General features: G+C 40.6%; 1 long non-coding RNA gene across 8 annotated transcripts; it reads right to left on the bottom strand.

Annotated features, from left to right (window-relative positions):
* Positions 1–4,647: 4,647 nt before the first annotated feature.
* Positions 4,648–24,331, bottom strand: LOC133254049 (uncharacterized). Of its 8 annotated transcripts, none has more exons than XR_009738547.1 (9): positions 24,052–24,331; positions 23,003–23,182; positions 19,608–19,929; positions 18,080–18,147; positions 16,836–17,001; positions 16,082–16,381; positions 14,554–14,982; positions 12,092–12,277; positions 4,648–10,264 (listed from the first exon to the last, which is right to left on the bottom strand). It is a non-coding gene; the product is annotated as an uncharacterized LOC133254049 (long non-coding RNA). The 8 variants fall into 8 exon arrangements; XR_009738546.1 differs by lacking the exon at positions 4,648–10,264 and adding an exon at positions 10,271–11,120; XR_009738542.1 differs by lacking the exon at positions 4,648–10,264 and having other exon boundaries at positions 10,271–12,277; positions 24,052–24,328.
* Positions 24,332–25,306: the final 975 nt, after the last annotated feature.

Genomic DNA, 25,306 nt, shown 5'->3' with positions numbered 1-25,306 from the left:
GGGGTCGCAAAGAGTAGGACATGACTGAGCAAAAGCTGATACACATTTCCCAGGCTTCAAGGAAAGTTGAATCCTTTCCTTGAAGAAGGTTGAATTCTTCCTTCCTTTTGGTTTCTGCCCTCCTAAGGTTGGTCCAGTGGTTTATGTAAGCTTCACATAGGACAAGATTTGTGCTGAGCTTTTGTTTGTTTGTTTTTCCTCTGATGGGCAAGCTTGAGTGTGGTGATAATCCTGTCTGCTAATGATTGGGTTTGTATTTTTGTTTTGTTTGTTGTTTAGATGAGGCATCTTGTACAGGGTGCTACTGGTGGTTGGGTGATGCCCAGTCTTGTATTCAAGTGGTTTTCTTTGTGTGAGTTCTCACTATTTGATACTCCATAGGATTAGTTCTCTGGTAGTTTAGGGTCTTGGAGTCAGTGCTTCCACTCCATAAGACTCAGGGCTTGATCTCTGGTCAGGAAAGAAGGTTTCACAAGTGGTTTGTTTTAGCATTAAGTGAGATTAAAACAAATATCCAAAAATGCAAGATCAAAGATGAAGCCCAGACAAATGGCAGTTACAAAATCAGGCAAATAATAATTAAAATATGGAATAAACACATATACATATACAGCCATGAGTAAAGTCAAAACAGCACCCCCCAAAAAAAGTACAGTAGATTGACCTAACAAACAATGGAAATCCAAAATTACATTTACCAGTTAAGAACAAAACTAACTAAAGGACAAACTGGAAAACAAACTAAACCAAGGTGCCAGGGGGAATAAAAAAATGAAAATGAAACTAACAAATATGTTGAGAATAAAGGAAAGAAAGAAAGAATAGATATGCAAAGTTAAATAGAGTTAGATGAAGATTTATATGCATTAAGGATTAACTGCAAGGGGAAAAGGACAGTAGGAAAGGCAAACAAAGGAATAAATGTAGAAAAGATATAATAGGTTTAAAAAATTAAAAATTGAAATTATAAAAAAGAGAAAAGAAAAGAAAAACGTAAAGAAAGAAAAAAGGGAAAAACAGGAAAACTCCACAGAACAACAGAAGCTCAACGTAGACGCAGAGGCTTATAACAATAAAAAGTGTGACTGAATATACACATATACATATACACCCATAAGCAAAATCAAAACAGTCCAACAAAAATAAAGTATAATAGATTGACATGGTGAATAAAGGAAACTAAAAATTATGTCTACCAGCACAAAGCTAACTTAAAGCACAAACTGGAAAAAAAAATTAAAGAAAGGTGCCAATTGGAGGATAAAGTAATAAAAATAAACTAACAAATATGTTGAGAGGACAGGAGAGAAAGAGAAAAAGAAAGAATAGATATGCAAAGTTAAACAGAGTTAAATGAAGAATAAATGTGTAAATAATAATAATAATAGGTTTAAAAAATTAAAATTAAAAAAAAAAAAAAGGAAGACTCCACAAAACTGCAAAAGCCCAACGTAGAAGCAGAGGTTTGTAACAACAACAAAAAATGTGACTGAGGGGAAAAAAAAAAAACTACCTCAAAAGCTTAATTGGATTTCTTAGTGCCAATGAAATCAACAACTACAACAGAGGGAGTAGGGGAAGGGATAAAAAAAAGGGGGGGAAAAATCCAAAAGAATCTACAGAACAAGTCAAAAAATAAGAATAATAAATGTTTTTCTTGAGTCACTGCTCTCAGTGTCTTTTCCCTCGCTGGGAGTCACAGTCCACCTCACCTCCCTAGGATGCCCTACGACACTGTGCTGATCTCTGGACCCGCTGTGAGGGCAGCTCAGATTCTAATCTGGTCCTACTCCTGTGTGTTCTTGCCTCCAAAGTCCACAGCTATCAGAACTAGTGCATTTTCTTTTGTGGGAGCTCTCAATGACCTTTTATATATTCCATTGGCACAGAGTCCTAGTTGATTGTGTGGATTTAATCTGCAGCTTGTACAGCTGGTGGGAAAGTTTTGGGTCTTCTTCCTTAGCCACACTGCCCCTAGGTTTCAATTGTGGTTGTATTTCCACCTCTGCATGTGGGTCGTCCACTGGGGTTTACTCCTGAGGCTGCCCTGGAGGACTTGGGTCTGCCCCCGTGAGGGCCAGGTGTGAAGATGGTGCAGCCACTTGGGTTGCAGGGGTTCTGGCAGCACCAGGTACTCAGGGAAGCTGGCAGCTAGGGAAGCAGGAAATATAGCATGGCAACCAGTATTGGCCAATACAGTCCAGTATTCTTGCCTGGAGAACACCCCCCTCCCTGACAGAGAAGGCTGGCAGGCCACAGTCTAAAGGGTCGCAGAGTTGGACATGACCGAAGCGACCATGTGTGCATAGATGCAAGACTTTTTTTTGCCTGTTGCAGCTCTGCCCCAGTGAGAGTTGAGTATTAAGGTGGTGCAGCTGCTTGCTTGCAGGGACCCTGGAGGTGCCTAGTGTGCAGGGACATGGACTGCCTCCACAGCAGGAGTTATGGCCCTATCAGAGTCTTTTTCTGACCCTCTTGTACCTGGAGATCAGAAAGCCTCTTTGGCCAGTCTTTCTCCATAGCTCTGCCCATTCAGGCACTTAGAGGACTCCCTTGCCTGGGGTCCTTCTCTGTTGTTTGGCGTGTCAGGCACATAGAGGGGCACCCCCTGGCTGGGGGTCCTATTCTGTAGATTGGCACATCAGGCACTTACAGGGGCACCCTGGGTGGGGTCCTACTCTGTAGTTCAGGCATCACTTAAAGGAGCACCCTGGTTGGGGTCCTACTCTGTAGATGAGTGCATCAGGTGTTTGATGGGCCAGCCTTTCTACTGTTCAGCTGCCAATGCTGGCATGTGAGGAGAGAGAGGCTATGGTGATGGCTCCACCCCATATGCGTGACCCAGCAATATCTCCTTGCTATCATGGCTAACTGGTTTTCCTCCACTGGCATTTCCCACCATGATCTCCTCCCTCACATCCCCTCAATCCCTCTCTCCGCAGTCAGCAGCAGCCTTCACCCTGGGCTGCTCCTCACAACTCCTAAACTCCAGCTTCCAGCTGCTGAGCCTTCCAGGGGACCAGCATTCCAGTCCAGGGTATACATGGCTGCATCAAGGACTGTCTGATTCTCATTCCATTTAGGCTACCATAGATCAGCTGTTTCACTCTCAGCCTTAAATGTTTCTCCTCCGACTCAGAGGATTGCCCGGATGTGGGGATTGGACCCCTGCTTCAGTTCCCCCCGTCACCGAGGGTAGGTCCAGTCCTACTAGCTCTCATGTTTTTCTCCCTAGTTCCTTCATTCTACCAAGTTTTGCGAGGTTTATATATATATATTTTTCCACTGGTCAGGTACTCCTGTCCGCTCTCAGCTGGTGCTCTGCATGCACTGCTGTGTCTGAAAGTGTATTCCTGATGTACCTACCCATGGAGAGAGATGTCCTCCATGTCAACCTACTCCTCCACCATCTTGTTCTAACCTAGATCCTCAGTTTTTAAGAGAAACTAGAAAGATCGAGGTCCATACACCTAAACTGCAAAGAATCAGCTTCAGTCAAGAGCAGCTGCCCCTATGGATGTGGCAGGCGTTTTCCCACTACCCTTGGGTTCCTACACCCCTGTGGTCCTAAGTTCTCTTCCTACCCATCCTACTCTGTCTCTGGAGATATTTAAGGGTGTTTTAAATATTTCCTCTTCCTTCAAGAGAGTTTGGTTAAATCATTTTTCTCAACCCATCTGTGCTTGCTGACCTTAAAGCATGGCAGAAAGGTCACAGGCAGACAGAAGGCACATTGCTGAACAGCATGTTTTTGAACTTCTACAATTACATTCGATTTTTAAAAAGATGCTCATATCTTTAGCTGTTCACTGTTCAATGTTGTGAAGGAAAAATCATTTTGCAAGTTCTTCCTTCAGTTATGCATCTCTTCACTTCTATGCTTATCTCAGAAGTGGAAAATAAAAGATATATAGCATCTTTTATCTAAGAGTGTCAAAATAATTAGCAAGCATCAATTAATTTATTTTGAGATGTATTGGTGTCATAAGTGTCACAAATGTTATTATTTACATGGATATTGGGAAGCCTACCTATAAGCCGTACACATAAAAGTGTTTGGTAAATAACGATGGACTGTTCATTAAGTTGAGACAAAGTTATACAATGATTGACAGCAAAGGTGGGAGTGCCTTCAGAAGAAGCCAGCATGTTTTAATAGATGCCTGTTCTGTTTGCTGTTTCTTATAGACCCCAAAGAATATATGTGTATTCTCAAGTCTGAACTGGTGAATTAGAGCACATGCTATGTATGAAAAGTGGATCTTTCCTGAACAAGTTTACACCCCTTATAACCACCACCACTTTCTGCCCCAGCATCTCAGAAGCATACCATGTGAAACTCCTCCTAGCTACTGGAGTCTCCCAGGATGAACAGATACATGAAATATGGAAGACTTCTTAGTTTTCCAGGGAAGTATCCTCCTTCTCTTCTGTCCCTTTCATCTAGTAGATGCAAACCCAACATGATTTTGAACCTCAACTCTGAAGTCCATTAGCCATGTTAATGCAGTGGAGGGTACCCAGTTCCTCAGAGTCGTAAGGTGAGAAGAATGGGGTTTCCTGAGAGGGCTGCTATGAGGCTCTGTGTGGCCCTTGAAAACTTATACAGGCCCCTCCAGATTCATGCATTGCTTGAGCAGTGCCCTGGGAGGCTGGTCCACATGCACTGTATCCGCAAGCTCCATGGTCACTTGATTTCCTGGGGGTTGGGCCCTGGAGACACTAGCTCAGGACCACATGAGGGAGGAGAGGGAAAGACAGATATCACCTCCCCCAGCTCCGTCCCTGTTGGGTAGTTTTGGGTCGACTATTTCCCATATCGGAGAAGACAATGGCACCCCACTCCAGTACTCTTGCCTGGAAAATCCCATGGATGGAGGAGCCTGGTAGGCTGCAGTCCATGGGGTCGCTAAGAGTTAAACACAACTGAGTGACTTCACTTTCACTTTTCACTTTCATGCATTGGAGAAGGAAATGGCAACCCACTCCAGTGTTCTTGCCTGGAGAATCCCAGGGATGGGGGAGCCTGGTGGGCTGCCGTCTATGGGGTCACACAGAGTCAGACACGACTGAAGCGACTTAGCAGCAGCAGCATTTCCCATACAGAAGTCACAGCTGCTATTAGACAGCCTTCTCCAAACAGCTATCCTGTGAGTTCGAGCAGTGGGTCCTACTCTTCCCTATCTCAGGGAACTACACCATCCTCCGTGGTTTCCTTAAACTCCACCCACACCTAATAAGTCATTTGTTCATTAAACTCTCCTCAAACTACCCAGTGGCACTGTGGCATCCCTTTCCTACCAGGACTCAGAGTAATGGTCATCTGAATGCCTGGCTACAGACTAGAGACTCAGTAGTGGTGATGATGTTCCCTGACTCTGTTATATGAAAATATTCTGTGAAAATATGATTCTGCATCTATAACTACAGAATGGTTCGGAAATGAGATGCATGAGTGGATTCATTTAAATAACCACTCTATAAAAATGGCTTCCATTGGGCTAGATATGACCTCATAATCTGAAACAGATCCTGGAAAAGTCAGAGGCCCTGGGATCACAAATCAGTCTTGCTTCCTGGAGGAATGGGACAGCTTGATGTCTAAAATAGCCATAAGCCCAATTACCAGAACTGGAAATCAAGACCAAGACCTGAGAAGCATGTTGAATGACTCAGTGGGTAGGACATGTGTGTCTGAGCAAGGCTTTCTAAGTACCTTGTGTCTTAAATAGGACCAACCACCTCTAAAAGCCAAGGTAACTATTTCTTCTGGTGACCACTGAAAGCTTGGCTGCAGGGAGGGGGTGAATCCAATGGCCTGATCTTCAGGGGGGCCTGATCACCACCATCCACACCAGCCACTTGCTGGCCAGCTGGCTTTCTGATTCAGCTGATCATCTTTCACACTGATGCCACACTGTGGTTTTCAGGCTTTGGTGTATGACTGGATAATTTGCTGAGATGTTACTCTGTGTTTTGTTCTCTGTGTTTGCTCCTTGCCTTGTTCCTAGAAGTTAGCCAGGCTCCTGGTATGTTCTTGCCTCGATGACTTTTGTAGGGCTGAGAGCAAAAGACAGCATCTTGACACCTGGGGAACCTGGCATTTATTGAAGGGCAGAGAGAGAGGGCAGAGAAGATGGAAAGTGGGGATGGTGGGCAGTGGGCAGGGCCTTCATAGGCAACAAGAAGTGAGGGAGAGAATGTGGCAGAGTCAGGCAGTCATCAGCAGAGCTCCCGCTGGCAGTGCCAGAAAGGAGGCAGGACCCCAAGGGGAAGGCCTGAAATGCATTCAGTGATCACTACCCCTTCAGGCTTTGGGGTTCTCCGCCTCTGGAGAGAGTCTTGTGTCCTGTAGTCTGCCCAAGAAGCAAAGCCCTGGCCTTTTTATTCTGGGGCAATAGAAACCTCAAGTGATCTTCAAGCTTCTCTCAGGCATAATAAAATCTTCTCAATACTGAAAGTTAGAATCCTGGGATCCACCCCAAACCTGCTGATTTAATAGGGTTTGTGAGGAGGGGCTCAGGCATCCGTACTATAACAGATGCTTCTGATGAGATGTTTGTGCATGCTCAATTGTGTCTGACTCTGCGATACCATGGACTGGAGACCTCTTCTGTCCATGGGATTTTCCAGGCAAGAATACTGGAGTGGGTTGCCATTTCCTCCTCCAGGGGATCTTCCCAACCCAGAGACCACACCCATGTCTCTTGCATCTCCTGCATTGTCAGGCAGGTTCTTTACCACTGTGCCAACAGGGAAGTCCTTCTGATGAAGGTCTCCATTCAGAAACATTGGAAAAGAAAAAACAAAATCTGCAGCATTTTGCACATAACTGCAGGAGAGTCTTATCCTTGCAAAGAAGCCCAATAGGCACTATCTTCCTAAAGATAAGTAATCCTAGTTCTTTGCATCTTTAAGGCTTAGCAACTCAAGTCCTAAGAAAAAAGCTGAGAAATTTTGTTCTGTTGCTCTCAGAGCCTGCAATATCTCTCTCCACTCTTCACTATGAAAAAATGTATAACTGGTGAAGTTTTAAGTAGATCTAACAATTTCACAGTTCATGCAAACCATCAGTCAACGGCATAACATCTTAATGAATAATGCTACTACCCTCTCCATGTTAGAAATATTTTTAAAGTGAGTTTTCATTGTGTCCTCTTGTACATGTAACTATTAAACGGGATAGTATTTGGGTGAGTCAGCTGTGGACACACCACTTTGCTTACCAGATGTGAATCCACACAGCATTCCTACCATGGACACTTGGTCTGCAATCTAAACACAGTCACCATCCAACTTTGTGGTTGCATCATCTATATGTAACGTTTGTTTGCATAGAAGAGAACAGAATAACAAACACACTGCAACCCCATAGGTTCCCTCTCTAATTTGTCAGGATCCATGAACCTTCAGACTAAGTGGGTGGAAACGCTAATGATTTCTAACAGAGTTTGACAAATGAGGGCCTGAGGATCAAGTCTGGTCCACCACTTGTGTGTGTTCAATGAGCTAAGAATGGTTTTTATTTTTTTAATTGTTGGGGGAAAAAAATCAAAAGAAGACTATCTCCTGAACATCAACATTATATGAAGTTGAAATGTCAGTATTTCAGAGAAGGAGAAATATTGTATGACATCCCTTATATGTGGAACCTAAATAAAACAGAAAGACTCACAGACATAGAGGATGACTTTATGGCTGGCTGCACACACTGCTATATTTAAAATAGATAACAAGGACCTACTGTAAAGCACATGGGACTCTACTCAGTGTTGTGTGCCAGGCTGGACGGGAGGGGAGTTTGGGAGAGAATCGATGCATGTATATGTACAGCTGAAACTATCACCTAAGACTATCACCACATTGTTAATCAGCTGTATTCTAACACAAAATAAAAATTTCAAAGCATAAGAAAAAAAGAAATGTCAGTGTCCATTAAAAGCATTATTAGCACCTGCGTACCCTTATTCTCTGGCTTTAATTTGTTTTGTTTTAATTTGATCTACACACACACAACACACAGAGTTTATTGTTTTTAAACTTATGATGAACAATTGGCTTTGTTTTGCTTTTTCTTTTTTACACTCTTCTTAGCAGCTTTCATTTCTGGTAAACAGACCAGGATGTTGATGGATTTGGTTTGGTCACATGTGTCAGACTCCGTTTCTCAATTCATTTCATCAGTTTCACATGCCAGTCTCATTGACTAGCCACTGGCAAAACCAAGAGTGAAACTATGGTACACCAAGAAACTAACACCAGACAACACTGATATCATTCTCCTAATAAATAACCTGTCCCAGGTTAGTCATTTAAAAGAATTATAAGATCTTAACATCTACTCTGTTATAGGTTGAGCTGAATTAGTGTACTAAATGGTTAAAAAGGGTGGCCCCACAGGCATGCAGACGATGAAGTGGTTGGAAATAGAATCCACTCTTCTTATAAAGAGATACTCTTTTTCAGTTGATGCTCATGCCTCTGCCAAACACTTTCATATAGTGGATCACTTCACTGTATATCCACCCCCAGGTCTTTCAGGGCTTTCCTGGTGGCTCAGACGATAAAAGACCTGCCTGCAATGCAGGAGACCCAGGTTCAATCCCTGGGTCAGGAAAATCCCCTAGAGAAGGGAATGGCTATCCACTCCAGTATTCTTGCCTGGGAGATCTTACGAGCAGAGGAGCCTAGTGGGTAGTCCATGGGGTCGCAAAGAGTCAGACACAATGGAGCTACTAACACTTTCAGGCCCCTTTAAGGGTCCTGAAGCTAAAAAAGCTAAACACACATTTTCCAAATATGGTTTACAGTGCCGTTCTATATGAGATGTAGGTGCCCCCAATTAGATGCACTCACACAAGACTTTGATTTAGAACTGAGTGACATGAGAGGAAAGACAGAGTACAGAGGGCTCATTTTGTGGGTATGGGGAAGTCTGGATCTGCCCCTGGCAGCTGAGGTGGCAACTTCTTGACTTGATAGCTTCCTGATCAGTGGAGAGGGGACAGCCACACTTAATGGCCTGGTTCAATAATGTGGCGTGGGTCTCATTCCTTTTAACTCAGCCTAGATTGTGTCTTTGAATCTTCCAACAATTTTGGAATTAGTATCAATATTCTGCAGTAAATATCATTCTGCTTCACTAGCCAGAGTTGATTCTGTGAGTGCTTAGTCTCTTGGTTGTGTCCAACTCTTTGTAACCCCAGGGGCTGTAGTCCAGACTGCTCTGTCCATGGGATTTTCTAGGCAAAATTACTGGAGTGGGTTGCCATTTCCTCCTTCAGGGGATATTCCCAATCCAGGGATCAAACCCAAGTCTCCTGAATTGGTAGGTGGATTTTTACCACTGAGCCACCTGGGAAGCCCAGAAGTAGATTCTGTTCTTTGCAATAAAAATAGTGGTTAATACATTGAATCGCCTACTTTAAACTTTCTTAAAGTCCATGGCTTTAAAAATTATTAATGCTAGAGAAGTGGATAATAATACATTTCTTCTGAAATTCCCTACAGCCCATGCTTAAACAAAGGCACCAAGGAAAGGAAAGGGTTGAAAATTGTTCAAAATAATAAAGCTTGGATTGTTGGTTAACCCATAATAAAGTTTCATTTTCTGATTTTTCTTCTTAGGGATTACTGGTTTAATGTCCCTCTTTCCTCCTGGACTGTAAACTCCATGAGAACAGGGGGCCATGTATGTCTAATCAACACTGTATGTGTGATACCTAGCACACTTCTGGCTTATAGTAGCTGCGCAATAAATATTGCGGGATTGTCTGAAGAAGTAGAGCAGATAAGGAACATTTCAAGGTAGGATATGTATCTGTTCAATAATGTCGATGGTTACGTTTATCAACCAAATACTAAGAGAACGGTATTGTGCTGATCATTTTACATGTATTATTTCACCTTTCTATAGAGTAGATTTTATTACCTTCACTTTACACATGAAGGAAATTGAGGCTCAAATAGATCAAGTAAAAGTTATAACCAGTGATTGTGTTTTTATTCAAACCCCAAAATTCTGATTTTAAAGCCCATGATGTGGTTTTTATTACACCTTATGTGTTTGATTTAGGAATTCAGTGCCTTTTCAAGCAGCTATGATTCCTTACAGTGGCCCAATCATATAGGAAACCAGAGCTTTTATGACGCTTTCGTCCATCCATAGGAAATCCTTTTAAAAGGATTCCTGGCATTTGAACTGCTTTTGTAGAAGAAAATGCTCCTTCATATAAGGGGCTTTTTTCCACTCGTAGAGTCATATCTGGAAATGAGGAGACACATCCACACATGATTATCTAGAGGCTAAGAGATGGGTTGTCTTTATTCTCAGGATTCTTTAGTGGTTCTGCCAACCAAATTCTAAAGCCACAGACTCTAATTCTCTATGCAGGAATTCTCTCCGAGAAAACTTACTTTGCCCGAGGATTGCTTCTGTAATACAGTCATATTCACCCTGAGAATGCTTTTTGGACTCAATTTAAAAATTCCTTTTACAAAGACATAGAAAATAATCAGGGTTACCAAAGGGGAAAGGGGAGAGGGATAAACTGGGAATTTAGGATTAAGAGAGATACACTACTATATATAAAATAGATAACCAGCAAGGACATGTAGGGCAGGAAACTATATTCAATATCTTATAATAAAATATAGTGAAAAAGAAGTCCCTGGTGGTCCAGTGATTAGGACTTGGTGCCCCAGTAGTTAGGACTCGGGGCCTATTTGCCAGGGGCCTGGGTCTGATTCTGGGTCAGGAGAATTAAAATCCCATAAGCTGCCTGTGGTGGCCAATGAAAAAAGAATCTGAAAAAGATATAAATACATGTATACACCTCTCAACATATGTATATACACACACATATATATATAATTGGATCATTTTGCTGTACACCTGAAGCATTGTAAATCAACTATATTTCAATTTTAAAAAAGAAGAAAAATCCCCATTTAAAAGCCGGCATGACACAGAAGGAACTTGGTTGATTCTGTCACACTTTATTATTCATTTATATTTTCATTCTTTAACTCAGCAAATATTTACATAGCCTTGACTACATGTAAGACATGGAGCTTCATTTAAATGTAGTAGTTTTATCTCTCCAATCACCACAGTAAAACTAGAAAGATTAAAACATGTTGTTTTGAAGTAAATATTTTGGGTGGTTACATCTTTGTACCAAGATGTACTATAAGAAAGCAGTTTCTTCCTTGTAGAAACATTTGGATGAAGCTTAGTCATAGGAATACATATTCCTTGAACTTGGACATGACTCATCACCATCCTAATTGATATGTAAGTGTCCCTTGGCTATATATCAAATCATACTAGTTCAAACACATGCCCACAGTATCTGACATAAAATCTAATATTTCAAATGTAATAGACTTCCTCTTTGCTTTCTGAGGTTTCTTAGATCCTAATGCCCAATTATATTAACAAAATTTTGCTTCTCTTCTGCTCTGCTCATCAGAGTGCAGGCACTGAGATAAAGGTGAAAAAATGAAAGTGCCAACTTCCAGCAGATTTTAAATGAGATATTTTTGCTGGCACCACTTTAAACAAAGACCAGTTCTCCCTGACCTTTTCACCCAGCTGTCCTCCTGAGACGGCAGCTTGGAAATCAGCTCATGATTCATTATAGATTCGAATTCAGGTGGAAAATGCACTCAAACAAGAGCTGAAAGCTCATTACAGTTATACCTGCAAGGATCAGTCACTGCAGTTCAAAGTCTATTAGAAAGGTTATAACTTGCCTATAAAAATTCAGCTTTGGGCTCAAATATAGCATATGAGTTTCTAGCCCATAAGTACCTTAAAATCAGAAAACTCAATTAGGTACTCCTAAATTAAAAGGCTGGTAATTGGCAGAGAATTGAATTTTGATGTTTTAAAACTTCTTGCCAAAAGCTTGAGAGACATTTTAATGTTTGAAAATATAGTGTAGTAATTAGAGTAAGAAATCTGAGAAGTCAGTTTAAACCTGGCTTCCATCTACCCCTCACTCCCACCTCTCTGACAATGGGAGAAATTTCTTCGATATTTCTGCACTAGTGTTTCTCTAAATGAAAAAACTATAATGATATTTACCTTTTCCCAGAGGTGTCAAGGAGCTAATTTAATGACTGTAATCCTCTTTTCAAGTTCAACAATGCACTTTTCTAAGGAAATTCTTTCACTTCTCAGGTCCTCCGGGATAATTGACCACAGACCCATCCGATGCCTCAGAAAGGTAGGGTTTCATTTGCTTCCGAGTTACTCTTCATTCCCATCTGTCTGGAGCAAGAAAAGGATTTTTCTTTTTGCTAATTCCCAGCAGAGAAGGGTGAGTATCTCAGAGAGGAGAAAGGATTTAATAGTTTTGCCCACCCAGGCTTGAAAACATAGCTCCCACTTTCTAGATGTGTGGGTTTTTTCTTGTTTGTGAAGTGAGGATTGCTCTTTGTGAGGCATGAACAAGGTAACAGATGAAAAGTGCCCAGTACACAGGGAATGTCCTTCCCCAGTGGTGCAGTGGTAAGGAATCCACCTGCCAATACAGAAGCCACAGGACACTCGGGTTCCATCTCTGGGTTGGGAAGATCCCTTGGAGTAGGAAACGGCAACCCACTCCAGTATTCTTGCCTGGAAAATTCCATGAACAGAGGAGCCTGGCGAGCTACAGTCCGTGGGGTCGTCAAGAGTCAGACAGCTGAACACACGCACACACACAGCGGACAATCCAATCCACAGTAGCTACAACTTGGAGCACTCAGGGTTCAACTCTATACCGACTTCCCTCCCAGCCCTGTGGGCCCCTCCCAAGCCAGGCAGATCAAGTCTATGCAGGCAGAGGCTTCTTCTCACCCTCATGCAGAAAAGCAAAAGAGAAGACGTGGATTAGGGAAACACACTCAGACATTGCTTGGGGAAAGATGCTCCAGGAAGGAAGGGTATTTTCATATTTTGGAATATAATGTCAGGATTTCCCAGCCAGTAGCATGGCTTTGCTTTTCCTAGATAATTAGTTTTCATAATGATTCCTAATATGAATTTACTTATTTAATGGGAATACAATATGCAATTCTGTGTTTCTTATTAATACTCTAAGGAGCAATAATGATCAAAGCTCAGAAAGCTTATTAATGCGGTTAAATGCATTAAAAAGCCTTAGTAAAGACTATGCACTATTGATCCCGCTTATAGTCTTGGCTTTTGCAGAGGGTCCATTAAGGCACAGCGTGTTATCAATGCAAATTAGTCCCCAGCGAGCTGTTCTCCTCTGTCTTAAAATGAGGTGGCATGAAACTGAAGCTGAAATATTCTGAAAATTACTGAATAATTATAGCCCTTTTCCCCATGTTTTATATAATCTACTTGTACAGCATTTTTAATATTTAGTGTCTCATGCAAATAGCAGTTTCCAAATTGGATAATAGGGTATAATAAAAGAGACTTTTCCATAATATCTCAAAATATTATTTTATCTTCCTCCCCAGGGTCCCAATGAAGATAAATAATAGACACCGGGCCATGTTTCATACAAATAAAGTTTATATTATTGAATCCTTGTGATCCAACATTTTGTTGATCAAAATTCTTCTAAACTATTCACCTATATAAAGACCCCCCTCATAATTATTATAATTTTTTCCCTGATGAGCAGCCCATCAAAAATATTTTAAGTATTTTCTGCTTGAGAGGATTAAATAAGGTTTGTTTTTTCTTTTCTCAGTAAGTGTTTTAAATTTCGGTGAAATTTACATAATATAAAATTAGCATTGTAAAACTTACAATTCCATGGTATTTAGTGCATTCACAATGTTATGCAATTGCCACCTCTGGTTCCAAAATAGTCTCATCATTTCTCAAAAGAAAACTTCCATACACTTTAAGCAGTTATCCCCTATTCCGCCCAACCCCTACCCTCTCCCCAGCCCCTCGTGACCACCAACGTTTGACGACTTTAAAGCTGCTTGCAACCCATTAGAGAAAGGAATTTCTGTTTTTACCCTGGGAGCTGGGAGTGACCTGGAGTACTCACTGAATATGGAGATTGCTGAGCCTCTATACAAAGATTCCAACACAAGCAGTCCTCTGGCCATTTCTTTAGTCCTCTCAACCCACTAGGGAGCTTTCTCTACTCCTAATAAATACAGTCAGCCTAACAGGGTGATGGAAGTGTGAAGAGCCCTTTGACAACTGTCTTCTGATGGAAATGCCACAGCAGGGTGCAGGGGGTGCAGGCCAGGGCAGGGGAGGGTTTGGGGAGCAATGCAGGATGTCTACACAGCTGTCCTTCAGTATCCAAGAGAAGCAGTTCCTGGACCCCATGGAGACCATCCATGGATGCCCAGATCTCTCAAATAAAATGATGTAGTGCAGCCAGCCCTCCGTATTCATGGATACCCAGAGTCAACTGTGTGCTGGAGTAGAGACTTGTGTAGTGAGGAAGCTTCTACTGGACTGTCCTACTGAGAAGAAAAGTTATTTGGAAGAGGGAGGAGGAGAAGAAGGAAGGAAGGAAGGGAACAAAGAGGCAGGGAAGGAGGTAGCTATGGCCTTCAGGGTACCTGTGATCAATTTTTGACACAAGATGAGCTGTTGCTCCCTTTTCATCAGGGAGGAAGTTTATACCGGTTTGTCTTCAGGTGTAAACACAGGCAGTGTGTGCATTTGGTGGTGGGGGTCAACAGTGCTTCTTCACTGATGTTTTCAGCTTTCTCGCCACAGCCTTATACATGATTCATCACTGAGAGTGGGTGGAGGGTGTGTGGGAGTGTGCGTCTCCTCCTTAGAGAAGGGAAAAGGCATGAAGTTGCAGAGAATGAGAGCAAGCTTTCTGGAGAAGCTGAGCAGGTTTGCAGGGCTGTGCTGAGGGCTGTGATTATGAATGTGCAGTGATTCCAGTTCTGCTGGTTGCTGCATTTTCTCAGCAGGGCCATCTCCCCAGTGTCGTCAGGCAAAGCCAGCGTGGAAGTTTATCTGCGGTTCAGGTTTGCCTGAAAGAGAGGGGGGTGAGGGCATGAAGGTATTTGCAGGGGAAAACAATTCCAACTATCTCAAGAATACAGAGAACTTAAAAGAAAATGATTTCATCATGGGTGATAATGCTAGGAACTGATAAAATATTTTCCCTGTCCTCACCTGTAGCTCTTTCTCTACTCTGTTCCCTGCCCAGACATATCACAAATATTCCTTTTCCAGACGGTAAAATCTTGATGACCTTTAAAAAATATACTTATCATGAAAAGACAATTTATGTAAGAGCTAAAGCAATTTGATAACATGAAAAATGCTTCAAACTCACTAGTAAAGAAATGACAATTTATTTGCAACTAGCTTTGTGTCTTACAACAGAGATGTATTTGTTTTTCAATGTCCAGCCTCCCGATCACACATTTTACAATGTGTGAACCCTCCTTCCTTCCCGGTAGGCAGGAAGAATTTCCATTTCCCTTGATTCAGGTTTCCACAGAGAGAGAGTGCCACCAGGACTATTTCTGATTTTTCTTCCTACTTCCTCCCTCTCCTCCCTAAGCAGGCGGATCAAGTGACTTATTTGATGAAACTGAACTTTCTCACCTTCAGACTCTTTTTTTTCTCTTGCCTGCTTTTTTGTGAGACAACCTATCTGAAAAATACATATGTCCTCATCTGTTCTATGTCTTATGGCAATAGGTCTGCCCCTGGTGGGGACGAGGAGTAGCCTAGCTGTATCCTGTGATGAAGTCAATATATCTGTGTAACTCGGGTCTCATGAATTAGCAAATCCAGTTGGCCACTGATGTAAAATCATATTTTCTAAATGTATTCAAAATAAAGTAAATAATGGGTTAAATAAGAAAATTAAAAAAGGAAACAAGAATAGAGGTTCCCAAGTATCTGTTCATGGAGCTTGTTAGTGTCTCAGTAATTTCTTCCTGACATGCCTGAGCCCAGAAAAATACCTTATTAAGTTCTATTTATTAAGTAGGTAGGTCCAAACAACAGAGTAAGTCCTTATGTCCTAACAATGCACTAGATGTTTAGGGGGAAAAAAGCATAATTTGAGAGGAGAAATAATCACTATTTCCTTCTTAAACAGTCACAACTACTTACTGATAGGATGTGTGTGCCTACTTGTTGGGTCCTACACAGCTTCTGAAATCTTAGAATCAGATAAAATTCCTTTTAGCTCAACAATTTTTTAAAAAGAGCTTTGCACAGATACGTCATCAAAAGAAGTGTAATGTGATCTCATTTTGAAGCCGTGAACTCCCTTGAGCCATTGGTTCACGTGCTATTTGGTAGATGTTGAGTGTCACTGTTTTCCTCAGAAGTTTGCATCATTCCTTGGCGTCTCTGTGAATTTCTTGGGATGACCCAGGGAGCTGTCGTGTAGAGTTTGGAACCACGGACCTGGAGATGAGAATCTTGTTTCAAGTTTGGCACTCACACTATTGTGCCCTCCTGCTCCCCCACCCTCATCATCATGGGAAAAAATGATGCTGATATTGAACACAGACAAAGGTCACAGGAAGTAAAACAGGCCCAGCATCTCAGTCAGAAAGACAGAGAACTTCAACCTTATGAAGATGATAAGCAAGGTCTAGCATCACATCCCAGACCAGACCATGAGGGCCAAGAATGATGTGGGACGAACAAAAAGAGACTCACACTGAGTTAGAATTATTGGTTCAAGGCCCCGATTACAAGTGTTGTCCAGTTCCTTAGAGAGAGGCTAAGAAGACTCTGTTCCCTTGGATACCTTTGTACACCCATCTGATCTAAATCCGAAGGGCAAGAACATTGAAAGGAAAGAACATGAGTGTTGGGGATAAATGGACCAGGTTTCAAAAGCTTTCTCACTTACAAGTTTGTGGTCCTGAGCAAGTAGTTGTTGTTGAGTTTGGTAAGAAAGTTATGATACCATCCGCCTCAGTAGAAGTTGAGGATTGAATGCAGTAATATATAAAGTCTGTCTCACACATTCAACTCTATTGCATGGTGATTATTCTGATATTATTGTTATTGCTTTTCTGAAGGAAACATAAAAGGAAAATTCTTCTTGGACAAAGTTAACTATTAAGAGAAATAAAAATGACCACTAATTTTCATGAGAAAAAGAATATAGGTATATAGGTATAATATGTATGTGTACGTATAACTGAATCACTTTGCTGTACACCTGAAACATTGTAAATCAGCTATACTTTAAAAAAAATTTTTTTAAACGATGGGGCCCAGGAGTTGTGTCAGTATATGAATGTTGCCTATGGCACTTAGCATCAGAGTGTACCAACAATGCAGGAGAAAAGGTTTTTGAAACATGTGAAACCAAAAATTAGTCTATGGAAAATTCTCCAATCAGCAAGACATTTAAAATCTTAAGTGGAATATTTATTTCTCATGACATCTAATCAAATTGGAAATTCTCTCCTGTCAAGAACATGCTTGAAACTCAGCCATATGTATGACTGAGCCGCTTCACTGTTCACCTGAAACTATCACAATATTTGTTAATAAATTATACCCCAATTCAAAAAAATAAGAAATTTAAAGCTTAAAAAAAGAGGAAAAAAAAAAATAAAATTCATATGAAAATTCAAAAAAAGAACATGCATAAAAAAGTAAATGAAACATATTTCTTTGCTTTTTTTGTAATAGTTATGAGAATAGAATTAATCAGAATTCCTTCTATAAAACACAAATATTTAACAATATTACAGAAAACTTCTGTGAGAAGTTGAGTGTCTGATTCATACCAATCATCAATAATAAGAAATAAATTTCAATCAAACATAGTAGCAGACTGAATTACTTTCTATTTTCTTCATGAAAAATTATTTTTAAAAGCTATTATCACATGAAGAGAAAAGTCAGGAGTACATAGCCATAATATAAGATAATATTAAAGAGGTGTGCCAAAGCAATTCATTAATTGTAAATATTACATTGTTTTTCTGGATTATGTGATGTTTATGGTATATGATATATTTTTAAAGTGCAATTTGTTGAGATTTTTTAAAAATTCAAAATAAATATTTAATTCATAACCACCATTGTATACTTTTTCTTAAAGGTGATATACTAAATTTGTACAATCTAATTACTTACCAAAACGTTGATCCATCCCCAAGGTGAAAAATTTCCTTAGAAAAACATCTTTACTACAAAGTCTCCTCCTAGAAGGGTAAATACAATGGAAACCAACACCTCAGTCTCTGGCAACCTTTACTCCAAAACAATGTGCAAACATGTTATGAAATAACTTTCCAGAGAAGTCACCACCCATGGCCCACCAGTGAACCAGACCCAAGAAGAGGCCTCAGGGACACTAGGAGGAGGTGACATAGCCCAGATTCAGGGCGGGTGCTTGCCCCAAGGACCCAGCATTCCACAAGCAACACCGATTTTTACTCTCCCTACACTAAGCAACTCAGAAGGTAATTTTAAGACTGTTTCTTAAAAAAAGAAACAAGTTCACTTCCTTGAAATTTGCTCTCTAGGTAAAAACAAAGAACTGCAGTTGTCTAGCAGCTGTTACCTAGTGATACGTAAGTACATAGGTGTGACTAACAAATGTATAAATGTAATAAGTAGGTAGGTTGGGGATGGATGGGTGGTTGGATGGATAGATGGGTGGCTAGATGAAAGAAAGAAAGAGGGAGGGAGGAAGTAAGAGGAGAAGGGAAGGGAGGAAGAAAGGAAGCAAGGGAGAAAAGGAAAGAAAAGAAAGAAATGGAATGAGAGAGAACTTGGGCAGATGTTAAATGTCTTTGTTTTTAAATGTGGAATTCAATATTTTCCCCAAATACTTCCTAATTCCCTAGGTCTTCTGATAGGCCTTCCAATTGTACCATGTACCTCAAATACTTCCTCCTTCATTAGCTGACTTTGGGGTTAGAGAAATTCACTTAGATGCTCTCAGAACACAAGTGAAAGTCACTCAGTCATGTCCAACTCTTTGAGACCCCACAGACTATAGATTGCAAGGCTCCTCTGTCCATGGAATTGTCCAGGCAAGAATACTGGAGTGGGTAGCCTTTCCCTTCTCCAGGGAACTTCTCAACTCAGGGATTGAACCCAGGTGTCCCGTACTGAAGGCAGGTTCTTTACCATCCGAGCCACCAGAGAAGGCCCTCAGAACACAAACAACTGCTCTAAACCTTTGCCTACTTCACAAAATGATATAAAGCCTGTAGGACGGCGTCACAGTCCCAGAAGTTACTGTGACTGTCACTCAACTGACACAAGTAAAAGCTTTGGAAAGAGGAAGGAGAAAAGGTTCATGGGAGAGTGTGGAGAGATGTGAAGAACAAGGAGGTGTGACAGTGGCAGAGAAGGACAAAGATAGTGAGCACAGTCAAAACAGCCATGGCTGAGTTTGGAAAAGTCCAGGGGAGATGCTGGTGAAATAACTGGGATGAGTGGCCACTGTCAACCTAACCTCCGAGGCCAGGGCCCCAGGGAATTCCATCTTGACTTCAAAACCCATACCATCATCGAGAGAATTTCTAGAAGCTGAAGCCGGAGGCAGTATGGAACAATCTGTCTCAGTGCTCTTTGATTTAGGGTATTTTAATTACCTGGGTGAAAGAATGTGATTAGTACACGTTGACCTCACAGATAAGTAAGCAAATACCTCAGTTTCATTCTCTATGTTCAGTTTCCTGAAGGGTCTTTCAACTGGTGGAATCCAGGCAGAAGTCAGCAGATAAGGGTGCCCGCTCATGTAATCCATACAGCTGGGTCTTGCAGGGCCCAGGGCAGACAGAGAAAGGCAGAGGGTAGATCTGACGGAATAACTGAAAATGTCTAACACACCCACTTTATTAAGCCGGCAAGGAAGGCAGCCTAAGATTGAAGACGGCACTGTAGAAGTCAGATCAGAGACAAAGACAGATCAGACCTGGCGACTGATGACAAGCAGCTCTGAAGTCCTCCCTGTCTCTGGGATTTCTGCTCTGTAAGACAAGTTTCCACATTGCTCAAACCTGTTGAACTCATATGAGCCGTAACTTGCTACAGAAACTATCTTGACTCAGTGCTTTTACAAACTGCAAGTGGTAACCCGTTAGCAGGTGGTGAAATCAGTTTAGTAGGTTAAAAACACCCCTTTTAAAAAATGGAAAGGAAAACAGAATGACTAGACTGGAATATCTGAGAAGACATCACACAATAAAAGAACAAGTATCTTTTCATGAAACTTATTTCAGTCATGGTGCTGGAAAAGATTCTTGAAAGTCTCTTGGACTGCAAGGAGATCCAGCCAGTCCATCCTAAATCAGTCCTGAATATTCATTGGAAGGACTGATGCTGAAGCTGAAGCTCCAATACTTTGGCCACCTGATGTAAATAACTGACTCATTGGAAGCCCCTGATGCTGGGAAAGATTGAAGGCCGAAGGAGAAGGGGATGACAGAGGATTAGATGGTTGGATGGCATCACTGACTCAATGGACATGAGTTTGAGTAAGCTCTGGGAGTTGGTGATGGACGTGCTGTAGTCCATGGGGTCGCAAAGAGTCAGACATAACTGAGTGACTGAACTGATTTCAGTCGGGTATGTGTTCATACACATATATGCTTTATACTAGACATGTAAAATGTATATCTCTGTCATGTCCAACTCTTTGTGATCCCATGGACTGTAGCCCACCGGGCTTCCTCTGTCCATGGGATTCTCCAGGCAAGAATACTGGAGTGGGTTGCATTTCCTCCTCCAGAGGATCCTCCCAACCCAGAGATCAGATCCGTATCTCCTGCATCTCCTGCTTCGCAGACAGATTCTTAACTACTGAGCCACCTGGGAAGCTCATATCTTATTGTGAGTCATGGTTTAAAAAAACGTTTGAAAGTCACTCTGCTAACTGAAAAAACAAGTTTTTTCCTTCAGAAGTTTCTTCTCAGGCACATTATCCATTCAGGAAATTGCCTTAACATTGAAAACCTGCAGGGCATCTTCAAGAGCACAGCAGTCTTTGTGATGACAGCTTCTAGAATTCTCTATCTGTGAAAAATAGGCCATGGGGTTCAAGAGGCTACAGTTGTCCCTATAGTAATACAACATTGCTCTCTTATTTTTATTTTTTAATATCCGACATGTTTTCAAAGTTTTGCTACTTTCTATGCAAACGAATACCCCACTCCTAATTTCTGTAGATACTGAAGAATGCTTTGCATTCCAGGTTATCAGTAACTGATTTCTTTTATCCTGATTCTAAAATTCTCTCCAAGACAGGACAACTGAGAATTTTCCTTACAGGTCCCATTCATAATCCTTTATTGTAAGATTGTCTAGCAAACTAAACTTGCTATACTGGAAGGTACTTACTCTGACAGTTGTAGCAAATACAAAAACCCCCCACTCTCCTTTACTCCCCCCCACTCCCGAGATATCTGCTAGTAAAACACTGAACAGAATTTCTAGCTCATTTTTGAGAGATAAAAATGCAGGAATTTCCAGGGTCTTTTCTCTCTATTGTCAGACAATGATCCTTTTGGCTGGTGATATAAAGCGTTTAAAACTAAGGGGTTTAGAAAAGGTATATAAGTGTGAATGCCCTTAGAAATGCTTTCAGCTACAAGTAAAAGAAAAGTAAGGAAGACATTCAATGATCTCAGTTAACAAGTTGTCCAGGGGTACACAGTTCTGGGTTCCATTTTAGGAGCAGAGGCTAAAAATGACATCAAGTGTTCAGGCTCTTTTTATATTCCCACTCTGCCATTTTTAGTATATTGGCTTTTTACCCAGTTATCTCATCACTTCATGGTTACAGGAAAATGGATATAGCTACAAGGAAGTCATCCTCACTTAGCTACTTTCAAGACAAGAAGAAAGGTTTAAAGGTCAAAAGGCTTTTCACAAGTCTCTACATTTTTTAACCAGGAAAAAACTCTTTTCTAGAAGCTCCTTCTCTCAACAGATTCCCTTACACCTTTTCAGCCAGAAGTTGGTCACATGCAAAACACTAGACCAACTACGGGCAAACAGGAACCAAATTACCATGATGGCTAAGATGCATGAGACTCATTTGCTGGAGATCACCACCTGCCTTGAGATTTAGGAATCTGAATGAAATTAGGATTCTGTTGGCTATCAAAGAGGAATGGTTGTTGGATAAGTGCCTTTCACAACACCTTCCTCCTCTCATTCTGCTAGCAGAATTGGACTGCCTCATCAGAGCAGGCTAAATGGCTTTTGTAATGTCAGTTCATTGGCAAGGCTCTTGGGAAAAGCAGTTGCTGATGTGCTTTCCCCATAATGAGTAAAATTTTGAAAACTGTGGTAACATAAAAAAATGACCTAACACTCTTAAACTTCAGCTTCAGCAGAAGAAGCTTTAACTAAAGATTTTCTATGCCAAATGCCAACTAGAATGAGATTACTGTTGTATAAGCCTAAAGGTTCAGGTACATGAGTCTATTAGAATACATAGCTGAGGATATCCCGGATTTGGTTTTAATTCTCTGTACATCTATATTCTACAAAATCTTAAGAACAAGTCAAGTTGGCTCTATTATGTAACCAAATACACATCTATGTTAACATACATATACATCGAAGACTAAATTAATTATTCCCTCAGTTGACATACATCTGAAAATACCTCCTTACTAGATCGCTTCATTATTTAAAGCAAAATTGGTAAAGAATCCAACTGCAATGCAGAAGACCGCTTTCAATGCAGAAGACCGCTTGCAGTGCCGGAGACCTGAGTTCGATCCCTGGGTCAGGAAAATTCCTGGAGAAGAAAATGGCAACCCACTCCAGTATTCCTGCTTGAAAATCCCATGAACAGAGGAGGCTGGCAGGCTACAGTCCATGGGGTCACAAGAGAAGGACACGACTTAGCTACTTCACCACCACCACCACAATAAATTTCTAAGGGAAATTAAAACTGCTCACTTGCACGGTGAAAATATTGATTAGATGCTTTTATAGAAACTGGGTCCTTTTTTTTTCAGATAAAATCTATTTATTAAAACTGAATACCAGATCAGTATTCCACTAAACCAATAGATAGAGATCACTTACTCTAAGAGGTGCTGTGCTAGACATTTTCCAGGCATGTTCTCGTTTAATCTTCACAAGTCCTACATACAGGCATTCTTTTCTTCTCTCTCTCTTTTTTTCTTTCTTTCTTTTTTTTTCCCTGGCTGAGCCACCAGGCATGTGGGATCTTAGTCCCCGAACCAGAGATCAAACACAAATCCCCTGCATTGGAAGCACAGAGTTTTAACCACTGAACTTGCAAGGAAGTCCCAGTTTTCAAAATTTTACATACGAAGTAAGTTCTAAGAAGATGATGTAAATATTCCACAGTTATCAAAATATTTTTTAGTATTGTCAAGTATGTTGAGGTCATTATTATAAATCTGTAGTAATAGATTTAGCTTTGGGTTGAACTAGATATTTTACATTTGCTGAAGTGTATGGAGATTAAAGTTATGACTTACTTAATTTGTTTAGACTATTGAAGTTCTTTGTTGAATCCAAGAAAAACAGATTCTGGTTAACTTAAGTAAAACTGAAACATACTGGAAGAGCATGGAGTACCTCACAGAATCAAGGGAGAACAAATAACTGGCTCATTGGAAGAATAAGAAACATAAAAATTTCCAACATCTAGGTAGCAGGAACTAACAGATCACTTCCTTCAGGAAAACCACCATAGAGATGATCTATTCTGCTCACCTCCTTTGGACATGACCTAATTTCTGGGAAGTTGAATCTGATTGGTAACATGCCTTGGGTAAGGCTTGGGTAACATGACTTACCATTTTTCAAGAGGAGGGCAGACATCTTGATTATTGACACAACATAAGAAAAGAGGAGTTCCCTAAGGGAAAAAGAAGGTGATTTTTCCAGAAGATGAAGGTAGGGATCCAGAGTTGGCAAAAAAACCAAGTACATTGCAGAGCTGGGATTCAAACCATGCCAAATCTTTTGCTCTTTACCATTTTCTTGTTTTTATTTTTTCAATCATTCATTAGTAAAATAGTCTCAGTGAAGCAAAGTGAGATAAATTTATGGTAATTATGGCATTCCTGTGTATAAGTTCAGTGATTAATACCAGCACTCACAGAAAAGATTCAAAGGAATCCAATGGCAGGTCCTGCTGATGATTTTGGCATCTTGTCTGTTGATCTCCTTCTGGCCATGGCCTGCTTGTAAGGAAACTCTGTTAGTGGCCAGACTCATCATTTCAACCAAAGCCGGCATCATTGAATTGCTTTAGTTCAATTCAATTGCAGAAGTGTGTACTTCCTTTTTCCATCTTTCTGACATCAGAAAATGAACATTATTACTACTCTTAGTGTCATCCAGCAGTTTCACTTGTGGTTTACGGTTCCTGTATTAGCTCTGGGAAACAAAATAACAACTCATATTTTAAAATTTCCAAGTTCTCCTTTCATATAAAGATTTGCTTTTCCACAAAATTTCATAAATGTGTAAAGAGACAACTCAGATTATACAATTTTGCTTTTTAAGTTTCCAAGTTTTGTTTTTTAAAGTTTCAGATTATAAAATTGCCATCTGAAAGTCCCTTCGATATTTTTAAATTCTCACCATTCAATATCTTTATTCTTCAAAGCTGTAACATGTATTACTTGAAATGCCCGAAGGTTTCATTTGGAATGATGAAAGCAGGCTTCTTTTTTCTCATAAAATACTGTATGTATTTAAGGGTAGCTTGATCCTGGTGAATAAAACCAAATAACTAAAACCTAGCAAAGAAATAAAGAATGGGGGAAAGAGAGGAAGAAAGGAAGGAGAAGAGGAGAGAAGAGGAGGAGAGAAGAGGGGAAAGAAGGGGAGAAAATTAAAAGATATATGTATATAACAATTATTTTTCTCTACCATTTATTGAATTTGTCAGGATGTGGGATAGGGCACACATCTACACACAGTCTCAATTGATGACAAAGATAATTACTACTATAAACAAATATAAGCTGTGAAGGAGATGAAAGGATTAAGCAAAAAAAACGAACCATGACACTGGTCCATAAAAATGGACTATGGCTATGCTACATTGAAGAATTTAATGAAAATCTATCTGCTATTCTTAAAAGGACTCCTGAAGCTCCAGTGAGACTTACTGAGTAAAGGGACTACGGATGTTGCTCTAAATCTAGACTCTGAGAGTTCCAGTCCTAACCCTGTCATTGAAAGACATGGAATCCAAATCAAATAACACCACACTATTTCTGTGGGCCCCCCATTTCTCATATAAAGTGAAGATAATAAAACCACTTACTAAATTTTGTGTGAGATAACATTGCCGAGGTACTTAGAATGTGGCCTTCACTTTACATTGTTATATCTATGTGTAGG

Source organism: Bos javanicus, chromosome 9 (assembly GCF_032452875.1).
Source record: "Bos javanicus breed banteng chromosome 9, ARS-OSU_banteng_1.0, whole genome shotgun sequence".
Taxonomy (NCBI): Eukaryota; Metazoa; Chordata; class Mammalia; order Artiodactyla; family Bovidae; genus Bos; species Bos javanicus.
The sequence above is the reverse complement of the archived record's forward strand: the minus strand, read 5'-3'. Positions and strand labels throughout refer to the sequence as shown.